This window comes from Mustelus asterias, unplaced genomic scaffold, assembly GCF_964213995.1.
Source record: "Mustelus asterias unplaced genomic scaffold, sMusAst1.hap1.1 HAP1_SCAFFOLD_112, whole genome shotgun sequence".
In the NCBI taxonomy this organism is placed as follows: Eukaryota; Metazoa; Chordata; class Chondrichthyes; order Carcharhiniformes; family Triakidae; genus Mustelus; species Mustelus asterias.
Genome location: NW_027590153.1, coordinates 506,726 through 528,987, shown reverse-complemented (window position 1 = coordinate 528,987; position 22,262 = coordinate 506,726).

Genomic DNA, 22,262 nt, shown 5'->3' with positions numbered 1-22,262 from the left:
CTGTACTCCCACACTGCCCAGATACCCTGTACTCCCACACTGCCCAGATATTCTGTACTCCCACACTGCCCAGATATCCTGTACTCCCACACTGCCCAGATACCCTGTACTCCCACACTGCCCAGATACCCTGTACTCCCACACTGCCCGGATATCCTGTACTCCCACACTGCCCAGATATCCTGTACTCCCACACTGCCCAGGTACCCTGTACTCCCACACTTGCCCAGATATTCTGTACTCCCACACTGCCCGGATATCCTGTACTCCCACACTGCCCATGTACCCTGTACTCCCACACTGCCCAGATATCCTGTACTCTCACACTGACCAGGTACCCTGTACTCCCACACTGCCCAGGTACCCTGTACTCCCACACTGCCCAGGTACCCTGTACTCCCACACTGCCCAGATATCCTGTACTCCAACACTGCCCAGGCACCCTGTACTCCCACACTGCCCAGATATCCTGTAGTCCCACACTGCCCAGATATCCTGTACTCCCACACTGCCCAGATATCCTGTCCTCCCACACTGACCAGGTACCCTGTACTCCCACACTGCCCAGATACCCTGTACTCCCACACTGCCCAGATGCCCTGTACTCCCACACTGCCCAGATACCCTGTACTCCCACACTGCCCAGATATCCTGTACTCCCACACTGCCCAGATACCCTGTACTCCCACACTGCCCAGGTACCCTGTACTCCCACACTGCCCAGATATCCTGTACTCCCACACTGCCCAGATACCCTGTGCTCCCACACTGCCCAGATATCCTGTACTCCCACACTGCCCAGATATCCTGCACTCCCACACTACCCAGATATCCTGCACTCCCACACTGCCCAGATACCCTGTACTCCCACACTACCCAGATATCCTGTACTCCCACACTGCCCAGATATCCTGTACTCCCTCACTGCCCAGATACCCTGTACTCCCACACTGCCCAGATACCCTGTACTCCCACACTGCCCAGATACCCTGTACTCCCACACTGCCCAGGTACCCTGTACTCCCACACTGCCCAGATATCCTGTACTCCCACACTGCCCAGATACCCTGTACTCCCACACTGCCCAGATATCCTGTACTCCCACACTGCCCAGATACCCTGTACTCCCACACTGCCCAGATACTCTGTACTCCCACACTGCCCAGATATCCTGCACTCCCACACTGCCCAGGAACCCTGTACTCCCACACTGCCCAGATATCCTGTACTCCCACACTGCCCAGATATCCTGTACTCCCACACTGCCCAGATACCCTGTACTCCCACACTGCCCAGATACCCTGTACTCCCACACTGCCCAGATACCCTGTACTCCCACACTGCCCAGGTACCCGGTACTCCCACACTGCCCAGATATCCTGTACTCCCACACTGCCCAGATATCCTGTACTCCCACACTGCCCAGATATCCTGTACTCCCACACTGCCCAGATACCCTGTACTCCCACTCTGCCCAGATATCCTGTACTCCCACACTGCCCAGATACCCTGTACTCCCACACTGCCCAGATATCCTGTCTTCCCACACTGCCCAGATACCCTGTACTCCCACACTGCCCAGATACCCTGTACTCCCACACTGCCCAGATATCCTGTACTCCCACACTGCCCAGATATCCTGTACTCCCACACTGCCCAGATACCCTGTACTCCCACACTGCCCAGATACCCTGTACTCCCACACTGCCCAGATACCCTGTACTCCCACACTGCCCAGATATCCTGTACTCCCACACTGCCCAGATACCCTGTACTCCCACACTGCCCAGATATCCTATACTCCCACACTGCCCAGGCACCCTGTACTCCCACACTGCCCAGATATCCTGTACTCCCACACTGCCCAGATACCCTGTACTCCCACACTGCCCAGATATCCTGTATCCCACACTGCCCAGGTACCCTGTACTCCCACACTGCCCAGGTATCCTGTACTCCCACACTGACCAGGTACCCTGTACTCCCACACTGCCCAGGTACCCTGTACTCCCACACTTATCTGGTACCCTGTACTCCCACACTGCCCGGATATCCTGTACTCCCACACTGCCCAGATATCCTGTACTCCCACACTGCCCAGATATCCTGTACTCCCACACTGCCCATGTACCCTGTACTCCCACACTGCCCAGATATCCTGTACTCCCACACTGACCAGGTACCCTGTACTCCCACACTGCCCAGGTACCCTGTACTCCCACACTTATCTGGTACCCTGTACTCCCACACTGCCCAGATACCCTGTACTCCCACACTGCCCAGATACCCTGTACTCCCACACTGCCCAGGTACCCTGTACTCCCACACTGCCCAGATATCCTGTACTCCCACACTGCCCAGATACCCTGTACTCCCACACTGCCCAGATATCCTGTACTCCCACACTGCCCAGATACCCTGTACTCCCACACTGCCCAGATACTCTGTACTCCCACACTGCCCAGATATCCTGCACTCCCACACTGCCCAGGAACCCTGTACTCCCACACTGCCCAGATATCCTGTACTCCCACACTGCCCAGATATCCTGTACTCCCACACTGCCCAGATACCCTGTACTCCCACACTGCCCAGATACCCTGTACTCCCACACTGCCCAGATACCCTGTACTCCCACACTGCCCAGGTACCCGGTACTCCCACACTGCCCAGATATCCTGTACTCCCACACTGCCCAGATATCCTGTACTCCCACACTGCCCAGATATCCTGTACTCCCACACTGCCCAGATACCCTGTACTCCCACTCTGCCCAGATATCCTGTACTCCCACACTGCCCAGATACCCTGTACTCCCACATTGCCCAGATATCCTGTCTTCCCACACTGCCCAGATACCCTGTACTCCCACACTGCCCAGATACCCTGTACTCCCACACTGCCCAGATACCCTGTACTCCCACACTGCCCAGGTATCCTGTACTCCCACACTGCCCAGATATCCTGTACTCCCACACTGCCCAGATATCCTGTACTCCAACACTGCCCAGGTACCCTGTACTCCCACACTGCCCAGGTATCCGGTACTCACACAAAGCCCAGATACCCTGTACTCCCACACTGCCCAGATACCCTGTACTCCCACACTGCCCAGATACCCTGTACTCCCACACTGCCCAGATATCCTGTACTCCCACACTGCCCAGATACCCTGTACTCCCACACTGCCCAGGCATGCTGTACTCCCACACTGCCCAGATACCCTGTACTCCCACACTGCCCAGACATCCTGTACTCCCACACTTCCCAGATATCCTGTACTCCCACACTGCCCAGATATCCTGTACTCCCACACTGCCCAGATACCCTGTACTCCCACACTGCCCAGATACCCTGTACTCCCACACTGCCCAGATACCCTGTACTCCCACACTGCCCAGATATCCTGTACTCCCACTCTGCCCAGGTACCCTGTACTCCCACACTGCCCAGATACCCTGTACTGCCACACTGCCCAGATAGCCTGTACTCCCACACTGCCCAGATATCCTGTACTCCCACACTGCCCAGATATCCTGTACTCCCACACTGCCCAGATACCCTGTACTCCCACACTGCCCAGATATCCTGTACTCCCACACTGCCCAGGCATCCTGTAATCCCACACTGGCCAGATATCCTGTACTCCCACTCTGCCCAGATATCCTGTACTCCCACACTGCCCAGGTACCTGTACTCACACACTGCCCTGGTACCTGTACTCACACACTGCCCAGGTACCTGTACTCACACACTGCCCAGGTACCTGTACTCACACACTGCCCAGGTACCTGTACTCACACACTGCCCAGGTACCTGTACTCCCACACTGCCCAGGTACCACTCCCACACTGCCCAGATATCCTGTACTCCCACACTGCCCAGGTACCTGTACTCACACACTGCCCAGGTACCTGTACTCCCACACTGCCCAGATACCCTGTACTCCCACACTGCCCAGGTTCCCTGTACTCCCACACTGCCCAGATATCCTGTACTCCCACACTGCCCAGATATCCTGTACTCCCACACTGCCCAGATAACCTGTACTCCCAGACTGCCCAGGTACCTGTACTCACACACTGCCCAGGTACCTGTACTCACACACTGCCCAGGTACCTGTACTCACACACTGCCCAGGTACCTGTCCTCCCACACTGCCCAGATATCCTGTACTCCCACACTGCCCAGATATCCTGTACTCCAACACTGCCCAGGTACCCTGTACTCCCACACTGCCCAGGTATTCGGTACTCCCACAAAGCCCAGATACCCTGTACTCCCACACTGCCCAGATACCCTGTACTCCCACACTGCCCAGATACCCTGTACTCCCACACTGCCCAGATATCCTGTACTCCCACACTGCCCAGATACCCTGTACTCCCACACTGCCCAGGCATGCTGTACTCCCACACTGCCCAGATACCCTGTACTCCCACACTGCCCAGGCATGCTGTACTCCCACACTGCCCAGATACCCTGTACTCCCACACTGCCCAGACATCCTGTACTCCCACACTTCCCAGATATCCTGTACTCCCACACTGCCCAGATATCCTGTACTCCCACACTGCCCAGATACCCTGTACTCCCACACTGCCCAGATACCCTGTACTCCCACACTGCCCAGATACCCTGTACTCCCACACTGCCCAGATATCCTGTACTCCCACTCTGCCCAGGTACCCTGTACTCTCACACTGCCCAGATACCCTGTACTCCCACACTGCCCAGATAGCCTGTACTCCCACACTGCCCAGATATCCTGTACTCCCACACTGCCCAGATATCCTGTTCTCCCACACTGCCCAGATACCCTGTACTCCCACACTGCCCAGGCATCCTGTAATCCCACACTGGCCAGATATCCTGTACTCCCACACTGCCCAGATATCCTGTACTCCCACACTGCCCAGGTACCTGTACTCACACACTGCCCAGGTACCTGTACTCACACACTGCCCAGGTACCTGTACTCACACACTGCCCAGGTACCTGTACTCCAACACTGCCGAGATACCCTGTACTCCCACACTGCCCAGGTACCCTGTACTCCCACACTGCCCAGATATCCTGTACTCCCACACTGCCCAGATATCCTGTCCTCCCACACTGCCCAGATAACCTGTACTCCCAGACTGCCCAGCTACCTGTACTCACACACTGCCCAGGTACCTGTACTCACACACTGCCCAGGTACCTGTACTCACACACTGCCCAGGTACCTGTACTCCCACACTGCCCAGGTACCCTGTACTCCCACACTGCCCAGATATCCTGTACTCCCACACTGCCCAGGTACCCTGTACTCCCACACTGCCCAGATACCCTGTACTCCCACACTGCCCAGATATTGTGTACTCACACACTGCCCAGGTACCCTGTACTCCCACACTGCCCAGATACCCTGTACTCCCACACTGCCCAGATACCCTGTACTCCCACACTGCCCAGTTACCCTGTACTCCCACACTGCCCAGGTACCCTGTACTCCCACACTGCCCAGATACCCTGTACTCCCACACTGCCCAGATATCCTGTACTCCCACACTGCCCAGGTACCCTGTACTCCCACACTGCCCAGATATTCTGTACTCCCACACTGCCCAGATATCCTGTACTCCCACACTGCCCAGGTACCCTGTACTCCCACACTGCCCAGATATCCTGTACTCCCACACTGCCCATGTTCCCTGTACTCCCACACTGCCCAGGTTCCCTGTACTCCCACACTGCCCAGGTTCCCTGTACTCCCACACTGCCCAGGTACCCCGTACTCCCACACTGCCCAGATATCCTGTACTCCCACACTGCCCAGATATCCTGCACTCCCACACTGCCCAGATACCCTGTACTCCCACACTGCCCAGATATCCTGTACTCCCACACTGCCCAGATACCCTGTACTCCCACACTGCCCAGGTACCCTGTACTCCCACACTGCCCAGATACCCTGTACTCCCACACTGCCCAGGTACCCTGTTCTCCCACACTGCCCAGATATCCTGTACTCCCACACTGCCCAGATATCCTGTACTCCCACACTGCCCAGATATCCTGTACTCCCACACTGCCCAGATACCCTGTACTCCCACACTGCCCAGATATCCTGTACTCCCACACTGCCCAGATACCCTGTACTCCCACACTGCCCAGATACTCTGTACTCCCACACTGCCCAGATATCCTGCACTCCCACAATGCCCAGGTACCCTGTACTCCCACACTGCCCAGATATCCTGTACTCCCACACTGCCCAGATATCCTGTACTCCCACACTGCCCAGATACCCTGTACTCCCACACTGCCCAGATATCCTGTACTCCCACACTGCCCAGATTCCCAGTACTCCCACACTGCCCAGATATCCTGTACTCCCACACTGCCCAGATACCCTGTACTCCCACACTGCCCAGATACCCTGTACTCCCACACTGCCCAGATACCCTGTACTCCCACACTGCCCAGATACTCTGTACTCCCACACTGCCCAGATATCCTGTACTCCCACACTCCCCAGGTACCCTGTACTCCCACACTGCCCAGATATCCTGTACTCCCACACTGCCCAGATATCCTGTACTCCCACACTGCCCAGATACCCTGTACTCCCACTCTGCCCAGATATCCTGTACTCCCACACTGCCCAGATACCCTGTACTCCCACAGTGCCCCGATATCCTGTATTCCCACACTGCCCAGATACCCTATACTCCCACACTGCCCAGATACCCTGTACTCCCACACTGCCCAGATATCCTGTACTCCCACACTGCCCAGATATCCTGTACTCCCACACTGCCCAGATACCCTGTACTCCCACACTGCCCAGATATCCTGTACTCCCACACTGCCCAGATATCCTGCACTCCCACACTGCCCAGATATCCTGTACTCCCACACTGCCCAGATGTCCTGTAGTCCCACACTGCCCAGATATCCTGTACTCCCACACTGCCCAGATATCCTGTACTCCCACACTGCCCAGGCACCCTGTACTCCCACACTGCCCAGGTACCCTGTACTCCCACACTGCCCAGATATCCTGTACTCCCATACTGCCCAGATATCCTGTACTCCCACACTGCCCAGATACCCTGTACTCCCACACTGCCCAGATACCCTGTACTCCCACACTGCCAAGATATCCTGTACTCCCACACTGCCCAGATATCCTGTACTCCCACACTGCCCAGGTACCCTGTACTCCCACACTGCCCAGATATCCTGTACTCCCACACTGCCCAGATATCCTATACTCCCACACTGCCCAGATATCCTGTACTCCTACACTGCCCAGATACCCTGTACTCCCACACTGCCCAGATATCCTGTACTCCCACACTGCCCAGATATCCTGCACTCCCACACTGCCCAGATACCCTGTACTCCCACACTGCCCAGATATCCTGCACTCCCACACTGCCCAGGTACCCTCCCACACTGCCCAGAAATCCTGTACTCCCACACTGCCCAGGCACGCTGTACTCCCACACTGCCCAGATATCCTGTACTCCCACACTGCCCAGATACCCTGTACTCCCACACTGGCCAGATATCCTGTATCCCACACTGCCCAGGTACCCTGTACTCCCACACTGCCCAGGTATCCTGTACTCCCACACTGACCAGGTACCCTGTACTCCCACACTTGCCCAGATATTCTGTACTCCCACACTGCCCAGGCACCCTGTACTCCCACACTGCCCAGATATCCTGTAGTCCCACACTGCCCAGATATCCTGTACTCCCACACTGCCCAGATATCCTGTCCTCCCACACTGACCAGGTACCCTGTACTCCCACACTGCCCAGATACCCTGTACTCCCACACTGCCCAGATACCCTGTACTCCAACACTGCCCAGGTACCCTGTACTCCCACACTGCCCAGGTATCCGGTACTCACACAAAGCCCAGATACCCTGTACTCCCACACTGCCCAGATACCCTGTACTCCCACACTTGCCCAGATACCCTGTACTCCCACACTGCCCAGATATCCTGTACTCCCACACTGCCCAGATACCCTGTACTCCCACACTGCCCAGGCATGCTGTACTCCCACACTGCCCAGATACCCTGTACTCCCACACTGCCCAGACATCCTGTACTCCCACACTTCCCAGATATCCTGTACTCCCACACTGCCCAGATATCCTGTACTCCCACACTGCCCAGATACCCTGTACTCCCACACTGCCCAGATACCCTGTACTCCCACACTGCCCAGATACCCTGTACTCCCACACTGCCCAGATATCCTGTACTCCCACTCTGCCCAGGTACCCTGTACTCCCACACTGCCCAGATACCCTGTACTGCCACACTGCCCAGATAGCCTGTACTCCCACACTGCCCAGATATCCTGTACTCCCACACTGCCCAGATATCCTGTACTCCCACACTGCCCAGATACCCTGTACTCCCACACTGCCCAGATATCCTGTACTCCCACACTGCCCAGGCATCCTGTAATCCCACACTGGCCAGATATCCTGTACTCCCACTCTGCCCAGATATCCTGTACTCCCACACTGCCCAGGTACCTGTACTCACACACTGCCCTGGTACCTGTACTCACACACTGCCCAGGTACCTGTACTCACACACTGCCCAGGTACCTGTACTCACACACTGCCCAGGTACCTGTACTCACACACTGCCCAGGTACCTGTACTCCCACACTGCCCAGGTACCACTCCCACACTGCCCAGATATCCTGTACTCCCACACTGCCCAGGTACCTGTACTCACACACTGCCCAGGTACCTGTACTCCCACACTGCCCAGATACCCTGTACTCCCACACTGCCCAGGTTCCCTGTACTCCCACACTGCCCAGATATCCTGTACTCCCACACTGCCCAGATATCCTGTACTCCCACACTGCCCAGATAACCTGTACTCCCAGACTGCCCAGGTACCTGTACTCACACACTGCCCAGGTACCTGTACTCACACACTGCCCAGGTACCTGTACTCACACACTGCCCAGGTACCTGAACTCCCACACTGCCCAGATATCCTGTACTCCCACACTGCCCAGATATCCTGTACTCCAACACTGCCCAGGTACCCTGTACTCCCACACTGCCCAGGTATCCGGTACTCCCACAAAGCCCAGATACCCTGTACTCCCACACTGCCCAGATACCCTGTACTCCCACACTGCCCAGATACCCTGTACTCCCACACTGCCCAGATATCCTGTACTCCCACACTGCCCAGATACCCTGTACTCCCACACTGCCCAGGCATGCTGTACTCCCACACTGTCCAGATACCCTGTACTCCCACACTGCCCAGGCATGCTGTACTCCCACACTGCCCAGATACCCTGTCCTCCCACACTGCCCAGACATCCTGTACTCCCACACTTCCCAGATATCCTGTACTCCCACACTGCCCAGATATCCTGTACTCCCACACTGCCCAGATACCCTGTACTCCCACACTGCCCAGATACCCTGTACTCCCACACTGCCCAGATACCCTGTACTCCCACACTGCCCAGATATCCTGTACTCCCACTCTGCCCAGGTACCCTGTACTCTCACACTGCCCAGATACCCTGTACTCCCACACTGCCCAGATAGACTGTACTCCCACACTGCCCAGATATCCTGTACTCCCACACTGCCCAGATATCCTGTTCTCCCACACTGCCCAGATACCCTGTACTCCCACACAGCCCAGGCATCCTGTAATCCCACACTGGCCAGATATCCTGTACTCCCACACTGCCCTGATATCCTGTACTCCCACACTGCCCAGGTACCTGTACTCACACACTGCCCAGGTACCTGTACTCACACACTGCCCAGGTACCTGTACTCACACACTGCCCAGGTACCTGTACTCCCACACTGCCGAGATACCCTGTACTCCCACACTGCCCAGGTACCCTGTACTCCCACACTGCCCAGATATCCTGTACTCCCACACTGCCCAGATACCCTGTACTCCCACACTGCCCAGATACTCTGTACTCCCACACTGCCCAGATATCCTGCACTCCCACAATGCCCAGGTACCCTGTACTCCCACACTGCCCAGATATCCTGTACTCCCACACTGCCCAGATATCCTGTACTCCCACACTGCCCAGATACCCTGTACTCCCACACTGCCCAGATATCCTGTACTCCCACACTGCCCAGATTCCCAGTACTCCCACACTGCCCAGATATCCTGTACTCCCACACTGCCCAGATACCCTGTACTCCCACACTGCCCAGATACCCTGTACTCCCACACTGCCCAGATACCCTGTACTCCCACACTGCCCAGATACTCTGTACTCCCACACTGCCCAGATATCCTGTACTCCCACACTCCCCAGGTACCCTGTACTCCCACACTGCCCAGATATCCTGTACTCCCACACTGCCCAGATATCCTGTACTCCCACACTGCCCAGATACCCTGTACTCCCACTCTGCCCAGATATCCTGTACTCCCACACTGCCCAGATACCCTGTACTCCCACAGTGCCCCGATATCCTGTATTCCCACACTGCCCAGATACCCTATACTCCCACACTGCCCAGATACCCTGTACTCCCACACTGCCCAGATATCCTGTACTCCCACACTGCCCAGATATCCTGTACTCCCACACTGCCCAGATACCCTGTACTCCCACACTGCCCAGATATCCTGTACTCCCACACTGCCCAGATATCCTGCACTCCCACACTGCCCAGATATCCTGTACTCCCACACTGCCCAGATGTCCTGTAGTCCCACACTGCCCAGATATCCTGTACTCCCACACTGCCCAGATATCCTGTACTCCCACACTGCCCAGGCACCCTGTACTCCCACACTGCCCAGGTACCCTGTACTCCCACACTGCCCAGATATCCTGTACTCCCATACTGCCCAGATATCCTGTACTCCCACACTGCCCAGATACCCTGTACTCCCACACTGCCCAGATACCCTGTACTCCCACACTGCCAAGATATCCTGTACTCCCACACTGCCCAGATATCCTGTACTCCCACACTGCCCAGGTACCCTGTACTCCCACACTGCCCAGATATCCTGTACTCCCACACTGCCCAGATATCCTATACTCCCACACTGCCCAGATATCCTGTACTCCTACACTGCCCAGATACCCTGTACTCCCACACTGCCCAGATATCCTGTACTCCCACACTGCCCAGATATCCTGCACTCCCACACTGCCCAGATACCCTGTACTCCCACACTGCCCAGATATCCTGCACTCCCACACTGCCCAGGTACCCTCCCACACTGCCCAGAAATCCTGTACTCCCACACTGCCCAGGCACGCTGTACTCCCACACTGCCCAGATATCCTGTACTCCCACACTGCCCAGATACCCTGTACTCCCACACTGGCCAGATATCCTGTATCCCACACTGCCCAGGTACCCTGTACTCCCACACTGCCCAGGTATCCTGTACTCCCACACTGACCAGGTACCCTGTACTCCCACACTTGCCCAGATATTCTGTACTCCCACACTGCCCAGGCACCCTGTACTCCCACACTGCCCAGATATCCTGTAGTCCCACACTGCCCAGATATCCTGTACTCCCACACTGCCCAGATATCCTGTCCTCCCACACTGACCAGGTACCCTGTACTCCCACACTGCCCAGATACCCTGTACTCCCACACTGCCCAGATACCCTGTACTCCAACACTGCCCAGGTACCCTGTACTCCCACACTGCCCAGGTATCCGGTACTCACACAAAGCCCAGATACCCTGTACTCCCACACTGCCCAGATACCCTGTACTCCCACACTTGCCCAGATACCCTGTACTCCCACACTGCCCAGATATCCTGTACTCCCACACTGCCCAGATACCCTGTACTCCCACACTGCCCAGGCATGCTGTACTCCCACACTGCCCAGATACCCTGTACTCCCACACTGCCCAGACATCCTGTACTCCCACACTTCCCAGATATCCTGTACTCCCACACTGCCCAGATATCCTGTACTCCCACACTGCCCAGATACCCTGTACTCCCACACTGCCCAGATACCCTGTACTCCCACACTGCCCAGATACCCTGTACTCCCACACTGCCCAGATATCCTGTACTCCCACTCTGCCCAGGTACCCTGTACTCCCACACTGCCCAGATACCCTGTACTGCCACACTGCCCAGATAGCCTGTACTCCCACACTGCCCAGATATCCTGTACTCCCACACTGCCCAGATATCCTGTACTCCCACACTGCCCAGATACCCTGTACTCCCACACTGCCCAGATATCCTGTACTCCCACACTGCCCAGGCATCCTGTAATCCCACACTGGCCAGATATCCTGTACTCCCACTCTGCCCAGATATCCTGTACTCCCACACTGCCCAGGTACCTGTACTCACACACTGCCCTGGTACCTGTACTCACACACTGCCCAGGTACCTGTACTCACACACTGCCCAGGTACCTGTACTCACACACTGCCCAGGTACCTGTACTCACACACTGCCCAGGTACCTGTACTCCCACACTGCCCAGGTACCACTCCCACACTGCCCAGATATCCTGTACTCCCACACTGCCCAGGTACCTGTACTCACACACTGCCCAGGTACCTGTACTCCCACACTGCCCAGATACCCTGTACTCCCACACTGCCCAGGTTCCCTGTACTCCCACACTGCCCAGATATCCTGTACTCCCACACTGCCCAGATATCCTGTACTCCCACACTGCCCAGATAACCTGTACTCCCAGACTGCCCAGGTACCTGTACTCACACACTGCCCAGGTACCTGTACTCACACACTGCCCAGGTACCTGTACTCACACACTGCCCAGGTACCTGAACTCCCACACTGCCCAGATATCCTGTACTCCCACACTGCCCAGATATCCTGTACTCCAACACTGCCCAGGTACCCTGTACTCCCACACTGCCCAGGTATCCGGTACTCCCACAAAGCCCAGATACCCTGTACTCCCACACTGCCCAGATACCCTGTACTCCCACACTGCCCAGATACCCTGTACTCCCACACTGCCCAGATATCCTGTACTCCCACACTGCCCAGATACCCTGTACTCCCACACTGCCCAGGCATGCTGTACTCCCACACTGTCCAGATACCCTGTACTCCCACACTGCCCAGGCATGCTGTACTCCCACACTGCCCAGATACCCTGTCCTCCCACACTGCCCAGACATCCTGTACTCCCACACTTCCCAGATATCCTGTACTCCCACACTGCCCAGATATCCTGTACTCCCACACTGCCCAGATACCCTGTACTCCCACACTGCCCAGATACCCTGTACTCCCACACTGCCCAGATACCCTGTACTCCCACACTGCCCAGATATCCTGTACTCCCACTCTGCCCAGGTACCCTGTACTCTCACACTGCCCAGATACCCTGTACTCCCACACTGCCCAGATAGACTGTACTCCCACACTGCCCAGATATCCTGTACTCCCACACTGCCCAGATATCCTGTTCTCCCACACTGCCCAGATACCCTGTACTCCCACACAGCCCAGGCATCCTGTAATCCCACACTGGCCAGATATCCTGTACTCCCACACTGCCCTGATATCCTGTACTCCCACACTGCCCAGGTACCTGTACTCACACACTGCCCAGGTACCTGTACTCACACACTGCCCAGGTACCTGTACTCACACACTGCCCAGGTACCTGTACTCCCACACTGCCGAGATACCCTGTACTCCCACACTGCCCAGGTACCCTGTACTCCCACACTGCCCAGATATCCTGTACTCCCACACTGCCCAGATATCCTGTCCTCCCACACTGCCCAGATAACCTGTACTCCCAGACTGCCCAGCTACCTGTACTCACACACTGCCCAGGTACCTGTACTCACACACTGCCCAGGTACCTGTACTCACACACTGCCCAGGTACCTGTACTCCCACACTGCCCAGGTACCCTGTACTCCCACACTGCCCAGATATCCTGTACTCCCACACTGCCCAGGTACCCTGTACTCCCACACTGCCCAGATACCCTGTACTCCCACACTGCCCAGATATTGTGTACTCACACACTGCCCAGGTACCCTGTACTCCCACACTGCCCAGATACCCTGTACTCCCACACTGCCCAGATACCCTGTACTCCCACACTGCCCAGTTACCCTGTACTCCCACACTGCCCAGGTACCCTGTACTCCCACACTGCCCAGATACCCTGTACTCCCACACTGCCCAGATATCCTGTACTCCCACACTGCCCAGGTACCCTGTACTCCCACACTGCCCAGATATTCTGTACTCCCACACTGCCCAGATATCCTGTACTCCCACACTGCCCAGGTACCCTGTACTCCCACACTGCCCAGATATCCTGTACTCCCACACTGCCCATGTTCCCTGTACTCCCACACTGCCCAGGTTCCCTGTACTCCCACACTGCCCAGGTTCCCTGTACTCCCACACTGCCCAGGTACCCCGTACTCCCACACTGCCCAGATATCCTGTACTCCCACACTGCCCAGATATCCTGCACTCCCACACTGCCCAGATACCCTGTACTCCCACACTGCCCAGATATCCTGTACTCCCACACTGCCCAGATACCCTGTACTCCCACACTGCCCAGGTACCCTGTACTCCCACACTGCCCAGATACCCTGTACTCCCACACTGCCCAGGTACCCTGTTCTCCCACACTGCCCAGATATCCTGTACTCCCACACTGCCCAGATATCCTGTACTCCCACACTGCCCAGATATCCTGTACTCCCACACTGCCCAGATACCCTGTACTCCCACACTGCCCAGATATCCTGTACTCCCACACTGCCCAGATACCCTGTACTCCCACACTGCCCAGATACTCTGTACTCCCACACTGCCCAGATATCCTGCACTCCCACAATGCCCAGGTACCCTGTACTCCCACACTGCCCAGATATCCTGTACTCCCACACTGCCCAGATATCCTGTACTCCCACACTGCCCAGATACCCTGTACTCCCACACTGCCCAGATATCCTGTACTCCCACACTGCCCAGATACCCACTACTCCCACACTGCCCAGATATCCTGTACTCCCACACTGCCCAGATACCCTGTACTCCCACACTGCCCAGATACCCTGTACTCCCACACTGCCCAGATACCCTGTACTCCCACACTGCCCAGATACTCTGTACTCCCACACTGCCCAGATATCCTGTACTCCCACACTCCCCAGGTACCCTGTACTCCCACACTGCCCAGATATCCTGTACTCCCACACTGCCCAGATATCCTGTACTCCCACACTGCCCAGATACCCTGTACTCCCACTCTGCCCAGATATCCTGTACTCCCACACTGCCCAGATACCCTGTACTCCCACAGTGCCCCGATATCCTGTATTCCCACACTGCCCAGATACCCTATGCTCCCACACTGCCCAGATACCCTGTACTCCCACACTGCCCAGATATCCTGTACTCCCACACTGCCCAGATATCCTGTACTCCCACACTGCCCAGATACCCTGTACTCCCACACTGCCCAGATATCCTGTACTCCCACACTGCCCAGATATCCTGCACTCCCACACTGCCCAGATATCCTGTACTCCCACACTGCCCAGATGTCCTGTAGTCCCACACTGCCCAGATATCCTGTACTCCCACACTGCCCAGATATCCTGTACTCCCACACTGCCCAGGCACCCTGTACTCCCACACTGCCCAGGTACCCTGTACTCCCACACTGCCCAGATATCCTGTACTCCCATACTGCCCAGATATCCTGTACTCCCACACTGCCCAGATACCCTGTACTCCCACACTGCCCAGATACCCTGTACTCCCACACTGCCAAGATATCCTGTACTCCCACACTGCCCAGATATCCTGTACTCCCACACTGCCCAGGTACCCTGTACTCCCACACTGCCCAGATATCCTGTACTCCCACACTGCCCAGATATCCTATACTCCCACACTGCCCAGATATCCTGTACTCCTACACTGCCCAGATACCCTGTACTCCCACACTGCCCAGATATCCTGTACTCCCACACTGCCCAGATATCCTGCACTCCCACACTGCCCAGATACCCTGTACTCCCACACTGCCCAGATATCCTGCACTCCCACACTGCCCAGGTACCCTCCCACACTGCCCAGAAATCCTGTACTCCCACACTGCCCAGGCACGCTGTACTCCCACACTGCCCAGATATCCTGTACTCCCACACTGCCCAGATACCCTGTACTCCCACACTGGCCAGATATCCTGTATCCCACACTGCCCAGGTACCCTGTACTCCCACACTGCCCAGGTATCCTGTACTCCCACACTGACCAGGTACCCTGTACTCCCACACTTGCCCAGATATTCTGTACTCCCACACTGCCCAGGCACCCTGTACTCCCACACTGCCCAGATATCCTGTAGTCCCACACTGCCCAGATATCCTGTACTCCCACACTGCCCAGATATCCTGTCCTCCCACACTGACCAGGTACCCTGTACTCCCACACTGCCCAGATACCCTGTACTCCCACACTGCCCAGATACCCTGTACTCCCACACTGCCCAGATATCCTGTACTCCCACACTGCCCAGATACCCTGTACTCCCACACTGCCCAGATATCCTGCACTCCCACACTGCCCAGGTACCCTGTACTCCCACACTGCCCAGGTACCCTGTACTCCCACACTGCCCAGATATCCTGTACTCCCACACTGCCCAGGCACCCTGTACTCCCACACTGCCCAGATATCCTGTACTCCCACACTGCCCAGATATCCTGCACTCCCACACTGCCCTGTACTCCCACACTGCCCAGGTACCCTGTGCTCCCACACTGCCCAGATACCCTGTACTCCCACACTGCCCAGATACCCTGTACTCCCACACTGCCCAGATATTCTGTACTCCCACACTGCCCAGATATCCTGTACTCCCACACTGCCCAGATACCCTGTACTCCCACACTGCCCAGATACCCTGTACTCCCACACTGCCCGGATATCCTGTACTCCCACACTGCCCAGATATCCTGTACTCCCACACTGCCCAGGTACCCTGTACTCCCACACTTGCCCAGATATTCTGTACTCCCACACTGCCCGGATATCCTGTACTCCCACACTGCCCATGTACCCTGTACTCCCACACTGCCCAGATATCCTGTACTCTCACACTGACCAGGTACCCTGTACTCCCACACTGCCCAGGTACCCTGTACTCCCACACTGCCCAGGTACCCTGTACTCCCACACTGCCCAGATATCCTGTACTCCAACACTGCCCAGGCACCCTGTACTCCCACACTGCCCAGATAGCCTGTACTCCCACACTGCCCAGATATCCTGTCCTCCCACACTGACCAGGTACCCTGTACTCCCACACTGCCCAGATACCCTGTACTCCCACACTGCCCAGATACCCTGTACTCCCTCACTGCCCAGATACCCTGTACTCCCACACTGCCCAGATATCCTGTACTCCCACACTGCCCAGATACCCTGTACTCCCACACTGCCCAGGTACCCTGTACTCCCACACTGCCCAGATATCCTGTACTCCCACACTGCCCAGATACCCTGTGCTCCCACACTGCCCAGATATCCTGTACTCCCACACTGCCCAGATATCCTGCACTCCCACACTACCCAGATATCCTGCACTCCCACACTGCCCAGATACCCTGTACTCCCACACTGCCCAGATATCCTGTACTCCCACACTGCCCAGATATCCTGTACTCCCACACTGCCCAGATACCCTGTACTCCCACACTGCCCAGATACCCTGTACTCCCACACTGCCCAGATACCCTGTACTCCCACACTGCCCAGATACCCTGTACTCCCACACTGCCCAGGTACCCTGTACTCCCACACTGCCCAGATATCCTGTACTCCCACACTGCCCAAATATCCTGTACTCCCACACTGCCCAGATACCCTGTACTCCCACACTGCCCAGATACTCTGTACTCCCACACTGCCCAGATATCCTGCACTCCCACACTGCCCAGGAACCCTGTACTCCCACACTGCCCAGATATCCTGTACTCCCACACTGGCCAGATATCCTGTACTCCCACACTGCCCAGATATCCTGTACTCCCACACTGCCCAGGTACCTGTACTCACACACTGCCCAGGTACCTGTACTCACACACTGCCCAGGTACCTGTACTCACACACTGCCCAGGTACCTGTACTCCCACACTGCCGAGATACCCTGTACTCCCACACTGCCCAGGTACCCTGTACTCCCACACTGCCCAGATATCCTGTACTCCCACACTGCCCAGATATCCTGTCCTCCCACACTGCCCAGATAACCTGTACTCCCAGACTGCCCAGCTACCTGTACTCACACACTGCCCAGGTACCTGTACTCACACACTGCCCAGGTACCTGTACTCACACACTGACCAGGTACCTGTACTCCCACACTGCCCAGGTACCCTGTACTCCCACACTGCCCAGATATCCTGTACTCCCACACTGCCCAGGTACCCTGTACTCCCACACTGCCCAGATACCCTGTACTCCCACACTGCCCAGATATTGTGTACTCACACACTGCCCAGGTACCCTGTACTCCCACACTGCCCAGATACCCTGTACTCCCACACTGCCCAGATACCCTGTACTCCCACACTGCCCAGTTACCCTGTACTCCCACACTGCCCAGGTACCCTGTACTCCCACACTGCCCAGATACCCTGTACTCCCACACTGCCCAGATATCCTGTACTCCCACACTGCCCAGGTACCCTGTACTCCCACACTGCCCAGATATTCTGTACTCCCACACTGCCCAGATATCCTGTACTCCCACACTGCCCAGGTACCCTGTACTCCCACACTGCCCAGATATCCTGTACTCCCACACTGCCCATGTTCCCTGTACTCCCACACTGCCCAGGTACCCTGTACTCCCACACTGCCCAGGTTCCCTGTACTCCCACACTGCCCAGGTACCCCGTACTCCCACACTGCCCAGATATCCTGTACTCCCACACTGCCCAGATATCCTGCACTCCCACACTGCCCAGATACCCTGTACTCCCACACTGCCCAGATATCCTGTACTCCCACACTGCCCAGATACCCTGTACTCCCACACTGCCCAGGTACCCTGTACTCCCACACTGCCCAGATACCCTGTACTCCCACACTGCCCAGGTACCCTGTTCTCCCACACTGCCCAGATATCCTGTACTCCCACACTGCCCAGATATCCTGTACTCCCACACTGCCCAGATATCCTGTACTCCCACACTGCCCAGATACCCTGTACTCCCACACTGCCCAGGTACCCTCTACTCCCACACTGCCCAGATATCCTGTACTCCCACACTGCCCAGGTACCCTGTTCTCCCACACTGCCCAGATACCCTGTACGCCCACACTGCCCAGATACCCTGTACTCCCACACTGCCCAGATATCCTGTACTCCCACACTGCCCAGATACCCTGTACGTCCACACTGCCCAGATACCCTGTACTCCCACACTGCCCAGATATCCTGTACTCCCACACTGCCCAGATACCCTGTACTCCCACACTGCCCAGATATCCTGTACTCCCACACTGCCCAGATACCCTGTACTCCCACACTGCCCAGGTACCCTGTACTCCCACACTGCCCAGATATCCTGTACTCCCACACTGCCCAGATACCCTGTACTCCCACACTGCCCAGATACCCTGTACTCCCACACTGCCCAGATACCCTGTACTCCCACACTGCCCAGGTACCCTGTACTCCCACACTGCCCAGGTACCCTCTACTCCCACACTGCCCAGATATCCTGTACTCCCACACTGCCCAGATACCCTGTACTCCCACACTGCCCAGATATCCTGTACTCCCACACTGCCCAGATATCCTGCACTCCCACACTGCCCAGATATCCTGCACTCCCACACTGCCCAGATACCCTGTACTCCCACACTGCCCAGATATCCTGTACTCCCACACTGCCCAGATACCCTGTACTCCCACACTGCCCAGATACCCTGTACTCCCACACTGCCCAGATACCCTGTACTCCCACACTGCCCAGGTACCCTGTACTCCCACACTGCCCAGATATCCTGTACTCCCACACTGCCCAGATACCCTGTACTCCCACACTGCCCAGATATCCTGTACTCCCACACTGCCCAGATACCCTGTACTCCCACACTGCCCAGATACTCTGTACTCCCACACTGCCCAGATATCCTGCACTCCCACAATGCCCAGGTACCCTGTACTCCCACACTGCCCAGATATCCTGTACTCCCACACTGCCCAGATATCCTGTACTCCCACACTGCCCAGATACCCTGTACTCCCACACTGCCCAGATACCCTGTACTCCCACACTGCCAAGATATCCTGTACTCCCACACTGCCCAGATATCCTGTACTCCCACACTGCCCAGGTACCCTGTACTCCCACACTGCCCAGATATCCTGTACTCCCACACTGCCCAGATATCCTATACTCCCACACTGCCCAGATATCCTGTACTCCTACACTGCCCAGATACCCTGTACTCCCACACTGCCCAGATATCCTGTACTCCCACACTGCCCAGATATCCTGCACTCCCACACTGCCCAGATACCCTGTACTCCCACACTGCCCAGATATCCTGCACTCCCACACTGCCCAGGTACCCTCCCACACTGCCCAGAAATCCTGTACTCCCACACTGCCCAGGCACGCTGTACTCCCACACTGCCCAGATATCCTGTACTCCCACACTGCCCAGATACCCTGTACTCCCACACTGGCCAGATATCCTGTATCCCACACTGCCCAGGTACCCTGTACTCCCACACTGCCCAGGTATCCTGTACTCCCACACTGACCAGGTACCCTGTACTCCCACACTTGCCCAGATATTCTGTACTCCCACACTGCCCAGGCACCCTGTACTCCCACACTGCCCAGATATCCTGTAGTCCCACACTGCCCAGATATCCTGTACTCCCACACTGCCCAGATATCCTGTCCTCCCACACTGACCAGGTACCCTGTACTCCCACACTGCCCAGATACCCTGTACTCCCACACTGCCCAGATACCCTGTACTCCCACACTGCCCAGATATCCTGTACTCCCACACTGCCCAGATACCCTGTACTCCCACACTGCCCAGATATCCTGCACTCCCACACTGCCCAGGTACCCTGTACTCCCACACTGCCCAGGTACCCTGTACTCCCACACTGCCCAGATATCCTGTACTCCCACACTGCCCAGGCACCCTGTACTCCCACACTGCCCAGATATCCTGTACTCCCACACTGCCCAGATATCCTGCACTCCCACACTGCCCTGTACTCCCACACTGCCCAGGTACCCTGTGCTCCCACACTGCCCAGATACCCTGTACTCCCACACTGCCCAGATACCCTGTACTCCCACACTGCCCAGATATTCTGTACTCCCACACTGCCCAGATATCCTGTACTCCCACACTGCCCAGATACCCTGTACTCCCACACTGCCCAGATACCCTGTACTCCCACACTGCCCGGATATCCTGTACTCCCACACTGCCCAGATATCCTGTACTCCCACACTGCCCAGGTACCCTGTACTCCCACACTTGCCCAGATATTCTGTACTCCCACACTGCCCGGATATCCTGTACTCCCACACTGCCCATGTACCCTGTACTCCCACACTGCCCAGATATCCTGTACTCTCACACTGACCAGGTACCCTGTACTCCCACACTGCCCAGGTACCCTGTACTCCCACACTGCCCAGGTACCCTGTACTCCCACACTGCCCAGATATCCTGTACTCCAACACTGCCCAGGCACCCTGTACTCCCACACTGCCCAGATAGCCTGTACTCCCACACTGCCCAGATATCCTGTCCTCCCACACTGACCAGGTACCCTGTACTCCCACACTGCCCAGATACCCTGTACTCCCACACTGCCCAGATACCCTGTACTCCCTCACTGCCCAGATACCCTGTACTCCCACACTGCCCAGATATCCTGTACTCCCACACTGCCCAGATACCCTGTACTCCCACACTGCCCAGGTACCCTGTACTCCCACACTGCCCAGATATCCTGTACTCCCACACTGCCCAGATACCCTGTGCTCCCACACTGCCCAGATATCCTGTACTCCCACACTGCCCAGATATCCTGCACTCCCACACTACCCAGATATCCTGCACTCCCACACTGCCCAGATACCCTGTACTCCCACACTGCCCAGATATCCTGTACTCCCACACTGCCCAGATATCCTGTACTCCC